We start from the raw sequence: 7,976 nt of genomic DNA, 5'->3' as shown, positions 1-7,976 counted from the left end.
AAGCACGCACCCCCACACCCCCATATCCTCTGCCTGCCCCAAGCACACCCATACAGACCCACCCTCCACCAACCCGAAGTCCACCTGCACATAAATAAATGTTGGTTCAGCGCTTACTCTGTGCCAAGCACTGTTCTAAACTCTGGGGAGGATACAGGACGAGCAGGTTGTCCCGCATGGGGCTCACAGTCTTCATGCCCATGTTTACGGATGAGGGGACTGAGGCCCAGAGAAGTGAAGTGACTTGTCCACGGTCACACAGCGGACAAGGGGCGGAGCGGGGATTAGGACCCATAACCTTTGACTCCCAAGCCGGGGCTCTTTCCACTGAGCCACGCTACTTTACACCTACATACCCTCCACCCGCCCCAAGTGCACACACCCCCTCTCTGTCCTCTCCAAGCACACTTACACACACACACCCCATCGAACCCCAGCGGGTTCGAATCCCTGCTCTGCCACTTGTCAGCTGTGTGACTATGGGTAAGTCACTTCCTTTCTCGGTGCCTCAGTTCCCTCATCTGTAAAATGGGGATGAAGACTGTGAGCCTCACGTGGGACAACCTGATGACCCTGTGTCTCCCCCAGCGCTTAGGACAGTGCTCCGCACATAGTAAGCGCTTAACAAATGCCAACATTATTATTATCTGCCCCAAGGGGGCGCGCGCGCGCACCCCCCCGCCCGCCATTTGCTAACCTGGAGCGAGGCCTCCTATCACCACTAGGGGGCGTCGGCGGCATCGGCAGGTGTCCGGCCTGATGCGGCCTGAGCCGTCCGGTAAAAGGAGGATTAATATTATTATTAATAATAATAATGTTGGTATTTGTTAAGCGCTTACTATGTACGGAGCACTGTTCTAAGCGCTGGGGTAGATCCAGGGTCATCAGGTTGTCCCACGTGAGGCTCACAGTCTTCATCCCCATTTTCCAGATGAGGCCACTGAGGCACAGAGCAGTGAAGTGACTTGCCCACAGTCACACAGCTGACCAGTGACAGTGCCGGGATTCGAACCCATGACCTCTGACTCCCAAGCCCGGGCTCTTTCCACTAAACCATGCTGCTTGGGAGACGGAGTGATCTGTGGGAGTACCCTTCCCCCGACCCCGATGCCGCAGCACCTGTTGGATTTTCCTTCCCGGAGGATGATAATAATAAAAATAATGATGGTTTTTGTTAAGCGCTTACTATGTGCCAAGCACTGTTTTACGCGCTGGGGGGGATACAAAGTGATCAGGTTGTCCCACCTGGGGCTCACGGTCTTCATCCCCTTTTGACAGATGAGGGAACTGAGGCCCAGAGAAGTGAAGTGACTTGTCCAAAGTCACACAGCTGACAAGCGGCGGAGTCGGGATTAGAACCCATGACCTCTGACTCCCAAGCCCGGACTCTATCCACTGAGCCGCACTGTTTCTCCAGTGATCCCGAAGGGCGAGGCAGGCTGAAGGCAGAGGACTGGACTGCAGGGCTTACAACAGTGCTGGGCACACAGTAAGCGCTTAACAAACAAATACCATCATCATGAGGGGGTACGTCTGAGCTTTGACTATTCATTCATTCATTCATTCATTCATTCATTCGTATTTATTGAGCGCTTACTATGTGCAGAGCACTGTACTAAGCGCTTGGAACGTACAAATCGGCAACAGATAGAGACAGTCCGCCGCCAACGGGCGGGAAGAGCCCTGGGATGGGTCTGGGGGAGGGCATGAAGCCCCCCAGCCTCCCACTCCTATGTCGGTTCTAATCCAGCCATAATCTAATCTCTGCCACTTGGGCAAGTTACTTGACTTCTCTGTGCCTCAGTTACCTCATCTGTAAAACAGGAATTAAGACTGTGACCTCCAATGAATTAAGCACAGGGGTAGATACAAGGTTGGACAAGGTTGGACAGGGACCTTGTCCAACCTTGTATCTACCCCTGTGCTTAATTCATTGCTTGGCATATAGTAAGCGCTTAACAAATACCATAAAGAAATTATTACATATATATAAAATCAACTCCATTGAACTGTGCTCCTCCAAGCATTTAGTGCGGTTCTCTGCACAAAGTAAGGATTCAATAAATACCGTAGACAAGGACGGGAACAGCTATGCGGATATAGTATTTATAATTACATTCAGACACCCAGTTGCAGTCAGTTATAGATCTACAAATAGGCACACAGTTACAGAAACAGTTCCAGACACACAGTTCTGAACCTACAGGTCTGCTGTGGATGGCAGACAGTCGAAGGGATTTGGAAAGAAGGGAAGATGAGAGGGTGGGGGTGAGGAGGATGGGCACTGAAGCAGGGAGAGGCTGCTGCCCTTGATAGTATCTGGGTTGTAGGGAGCTGAAATAGTTGGAAGCTATATTAATCAAATCAATCAGCGGTATTCATTGAGTGTCTATCGCGCACAGAGCACTGTCCTAAGCACTTGGGAGAGTATAACGAAGTTGGTAGACCCGTTCCCTGCCCAGGAGAGGCTTCCAGTTTGGAGGGAGAGACAGAGATTAAAATAAATTCCAGATAAATAGGTACATAAGTGCTGTGGGGCTGAGGGTGAGGTGGATACGTTTCAAGCGCTTAGTACAGTGCTCTGCACATAGTAAGCGCTCAATAAATACTATTGAATGAATGAGTATCAAGTGTTAGAAGGTAATGCAGAAGGGAGAGGGAGTAGGGGAAATGTGGATTTGGCTTAATCGGGGAAGGTCTCTTGGAGGAGAGGTGGAAAGCATTTTATGGCACCCTCCCCGACACACACGGCCAGAATCCGACCTCTGCCTGAGGTTTAGGGTGAGGAGGCAGAGCCCACTGAGGGGTGGAAGTCCCCAAATATGAGGACTTGCTCACTCTGGAGAGCACCCCTCCCCCGGGGGGAAACTGAGGTCTAAAGAGAAGGGCACAGTTGTCCCAAATAGAAGGGGCTGAGAGAGAAGACACCCAGAGGCCAGGCCTCCCAAAGCCATGCTCGAGCAGCATGACGTAGCGGATTGGGAGTCAGAAGGTCATGGGTTCTAATCCCGGCCTACCACTTGTCTGCTGTGTGAACTTGGGCAAATGATTTCACTTCCCTGGGCCTCGGTTAGCTCATCTGTAAAATGGGGATTGAGGCAGTGAGCCCCACGTGGGACAGGGACTGTGTCCCACCCGATTCGCCTGTATCCACCTCAGCGCTTAGAACGGTGCGTGGCACATAGAAAGCGCTTAACAAATATTAGTATTATTATTATTAAGTTATGATTGGTCCATTGGGCCTCCTGGCAGGGGATCTCCAAGGTGGGCTGGGTCGGGAAGCAGGGGGGTTTTCCCTCCTCCCTCCCCGCCCCCACCCCGCTTCCTGGCCCCGGGAGTGTATCAGAGAGGCGGAGCTCAACGAACCCGTCCCAAGCTGGCTCTTCGGGGGCGAAGTCCAGGGTAACCGCCTTCCCTCTTGGAGAACTCGGGGTCTCCTCAGAGGCCAAGACCCCTCGGTTCTACCTGGAAGTCAGCCCCACCCTCTCTGGACCTCGGTTTCCTCCTCGCCTCACCTTTCCAAAAAATAATTGTTATTATTGTGGTATTTGTTGAGTGCTTACTATGTGCCAGGCGCTCTACGAAGCTCTGGGGTAGAGAGGTGGATATATGGAGAAGCAGAGGCAGAGGTCGTGGGTTCTAATCCCCTGCTACCTCTTGTCAGCTGTGTGACTTTGGGCAGGTCACTTAACTTCTCTGGGTCTCAGTTCCCTCATCTGTAAAATGGAGATGAAGTCTGTGAGCCCTACTTGGGACACCCTGATTCCCTGGTATCTCCCCCAGCGCTTAGAACAGTGCTTGGCACATAGTAAGCGCTTAACAGATCCCATCATCATCATGGTTATTATTATTGCAAACAAATCGGGTTGGACGTAGTCCCTCGTCCCACAAGGGGCTCACAGTCTCAATCCCCATTTTACAGATGAGGTGACTGAGGCACAGAGAAGTGAAGTGACTTGCCTAAGGTCATACAGCAGGCAAGTGGTGGAGCCGGGACAGAGACTGTTCCTCATTCTTCCCCCAGACCCAGAGCAGGAAGTTTCCCCTTCACACACAGCTATGCCACCCCACACCACAGTCACACCCTGCCCTCCTCCCTTCCCCCATCCTATCGGCCTCCCAAACTGCCAGGGCAAAGGACCCTCGGCCCCTGGAGAAACCTCTCTACCGTGGGGGGGTTGGCAGGGGACGACGAAATCCCTGGATGGATGGGGAGGGGGAGAACAGGCTAGGGGCACAATCACACTGTCTGGCTAATTCCCTGGCACCAAGATGGAGCCCAGGAGGGGAGACTCATTCATTTACTCATTCTTTCATTCAATCATATTTACTGAGCACTCACTGTATGCAGACCCCTGTACTAAGCGCTCGGGAAAGGCCAGTATAACAGTAAACAGACACATTCTCTGCCCACGACGAATTTACAGTTTAGAGGGAGGGGCAGGGAGGAGCAGGGAGGGGCCGTGGCTGGCACTGAGGATGAGGGAAGGCATGTGCCACTCTGGATAGCCCAGTGATAGAAGAGGGAGCATCAGATCTGTCTCCTCCAGCCCTTTGTCAAAGTCACCGGATATAGTGTCCTTCCCAGCTCCCAGCCCTCTGCCCCTTCCTGCTTTTTATAATGATACTGGTTAAACACTTACTATGTGCCAAGCACCGTTCTAAACTCTGGGGTAGATACAAGTCGTAATCCCCATTTTACAGATGAGGGAACTGAGGCACAGGGAAGTGAAGTGACTTGCCCAAAATCACACAGCAGACAAGTGACGGAGACAGGACTGGAACTCGGGTCCTTCTGACTGCCACGGTCAAGCTCTATCCACTAGGCCACATTGCTTCTCCTCCCCTCCAGGTTCCCCAGTGCCCACCCACTTCTCCCACCGGCAGAAGATTGTGTCCCTGAGGGTACAAGGTGGGGGTAAAGATCCAGAACAGGTGAGGGTTAATTCGGTCCCCTCTCATCCCTCACATCCTTACCATAGGCAGGACTGGGCACTCGGCCCCTCCTCCTGCCTCCCCTACAAATAGCCCCCAGTCTTGGCACCTCCCATCTTCCTCCCTCCCTCTTTTCCTCCCTTTCTCATTTCCTTCCTCCCTCCTTTCCTTCCTCTCTTTCTTCCTCCCTCTCTTCCCTCCCTCCACCGTTCCTCAGGTAGGACGATCCAGTTCCAGCGTCCCATTTCCTCTGCAGACCCCCTCCCCCCCCAATTCTTCAGGATGCCCTCAACCCTGAAAGAAAGCAGGATGTTCAACCACGTCTTGGAACCTCTCTAGAAAAAGTTGTATCACCAGCTGGGGGCATGTCCAAGTCTGTTTGTCCTCCTCATGTGTGTCCCTGGACGTTTGCTTTCGCATGGGATCCTGTGGGGGGTGTATCCCCGGTTGTGTGTGTTTGTGTGTGTGTTTCCCCGAGGCTGTGGGGGAGTGCATATCTGGGAAAGCCTGTGCATGTGTGTGTGTTTGTGGGTGGGTGGACTTGTGTCCTGATTCCAGTATGTATTTCTAGTGGGTGTCCCTGGATGTGTGTCTGTGTGCCACAGAGTATGTTTTCCCGCATATGTTTGCCCATCTTTGAGAGTGTGTCACCTTGGGCAAGTCACTTCCCTTCTTTTTGCCTCAGTTACCTCATCTGTAAAATGGGGATGAAGACTGTGAGCCCCACATGGGGCAAAGACTGTGTGCAACCTGTTTACCTTGGGTCTACCACAGAGCTTAGTACAATGACCGGCACATAGTAAGTGCTTAAAAAATACCACCGTTTTATTAGCTCTCCTCCCTGCATCCATCCGCCTGCTGCTTCAACCGTCCAGTCTTCCTCTCCCCCCCTCAGCTCTGAGCAGCATGGCCTGGTGGTTAGAGCACGGGCCTGGGAATCAGAAGGACCTGAGTTCTAATCCTTGCTCTGCCCTCGTCTGCTGTGTGACCTCGGGGAAGTTACTTCACTTCTTTGAGCCTCAGTTCCCTCATGCATAAAATGGGGATTGAGACTGTGAGCCCCATGTGGGACAGGGAATGTCTCCATCCCTATGATCTTCTATCTACCCCGGCGCTTAGAACAATGACTGACACATAGTAAGCCCTTAGCAAATACCACAGTTATTATTTTTCCGGCATTGAGTATAGTGCCTGGCACACCGTTAGCACTTAAGAAATGCCATAATTATTATGATTATTCTTCTTCTGCCTCCCTGGTCTCTGGCTCCCCGCCCCTCCTCCCCTCTTCTGCACCCAGGAGCCCCTGACTGAAGGAGGGAGGGGTTCCTGGCCGGACATCCTTCCTCCTGGACAGACAGCCCAGTTGGCTGCCCCTGAGGCCCAGGCCCCTTGCCAGCCCCTCCCTACCCTGGCAGCGGGCCCTGCCGCAGCAGATTGGAGAAAGGTGGCCATTTCCGAGGAGGCCAGATGGGAGGCAGGCGGGGGGCAGGAAGGCCAGGATGGAGGGGAGGAGGAGAGGCAGAGGGCTTCAGAAAGCCAGAACAGGAGAGGTAGGCCACCTGGCTCAGGGGCCCCATCCTGGTGTCCACATGCATGGGGTGAAGCTGCCCAGCGTGCAGGGTGGAACCTCCTTCCCTGGATTCTTCCCGAGAGAGAGGATCCTCCCTTCGGGGTGATTTTACGCAGGGTCCTTTCTCCGGGTGGAAGGATGACTGAGATGACCTCTCTGGATTCTTTAAAGTAGGGCTGCATGGGGGAACTGGCTTATTTCCTGTTCACCTTGTGAACAGTGCCCGACTCCAGGGCCATGGTGGCATTTGACTGGCAGGCAAATAAATGACCACATTTTCAATCATTCAAAGTGGAGTGGGAGCAAACACACTTGTACAGGCACACAAGTGGACCCCCAAACACCCCTAAACACACCCACATGCAAACACTCAAATGCTCCCACCAACAGTTGCCGGTTTCTAATATCTTTCTTTTCATTTTCTCTAGGCCAAGAGAGTGGGCAGCCCCTCAGCCCAGAGCTGCAAAGAAGGGGGTGTCCTACAGGCAGTGCCAAGGCAAAGGGTCCCCCTCACCCTCACCCCCAGGGAAGCTGCAGAGAGAAACAGGGAGGCCAGAAAGATCCAGGAGGCACCTTTGCCAGCCCAATGCTAGACACTGCCTGGGCACTGTCCTTGACGCCCTTCTATCTAGCAGCCCCTGGAGAGGAAGAAGGAAGAGGGAATGGGGAAGCATTTACTGGAGTTTCAGAAGAGCAGGATCCTCCTCCAGCCTAGGCTGTAAACTCGTTATGGGCAGGGAACATGTCTGCTACTTCTGTTGTAGTCAGTCAGTGGTATTTTTTGAGCACTTAATGTGTGCAGAGCACTTTACTAAGCGCTTGGGAGAGGAGAACACAATAATAAACAGACACATTTCCTGCTCACGACGAACTTACAGTCTAGAGAACGCGCTTACAGTCGCTCCTGGTGTATTGTACTCTCCCAAACGCTTAGTACAATGTTCTGCACACATTAATTGATTGATTGATTGATTGATTGATGGGCTCACCCACCTCCAGAGTCCTTGGGCTCTGGCCATGGCCATGGGTTGGGGAAGGGGAGACTGTAAGTTCATAGTGGGGAGGGAATGTGTCTGTCTATTGTTGCGTTGTCCTCTCTCAAGCGCTTAGCACAGAGCTCTGCACACAGTAAGAGTTCAATAAATACGATTAAATGAATGAGAGAGGGGGAATCCCCACTCCTTGCAGCCTTGGATTTCCTAAGGCCCGGCACCTTTTCCATGCTACAGGTGAGATGGCTGAAGCCCCCAGATCGGTATTTGTATTAATGTCTGTTTATTTGTATTCATTCATTCAGTCGTATTTATTGAGCGCTTACTATGTGCAGAGCACGGGACTAAGCGCTTGTAATGTACATCCCCTTGATTCTATTTATCGTGATTAAGTTGTCTTGTTTTTGTCCATCTGTCTCCCCCCATGAGACTGTGAGCCCGTCGTTGGGCAGGGATTGTCTCTATCTAATAATGTTGGT

Source organism: Ornithorhynchus anatinus, chromosome 13, assembly GCF_004115215.2.
Source record: "Ornithorhynchus anatinus isolate Pmale09 chromosome 13, mOrnAna1.pri.v4, whole genome shotgun sequence".
Taxonomy (NCBI): domain Eukaryota; kingdom Metazoa; phylum Chordata; class Mammalia; order Monotremata; family Ornithorhynchidae; genus Ornithorhynchus; species Ornithorhynchus anatinus.
This window is presented reverse-complemented; position numbering follows the sequence as displayed.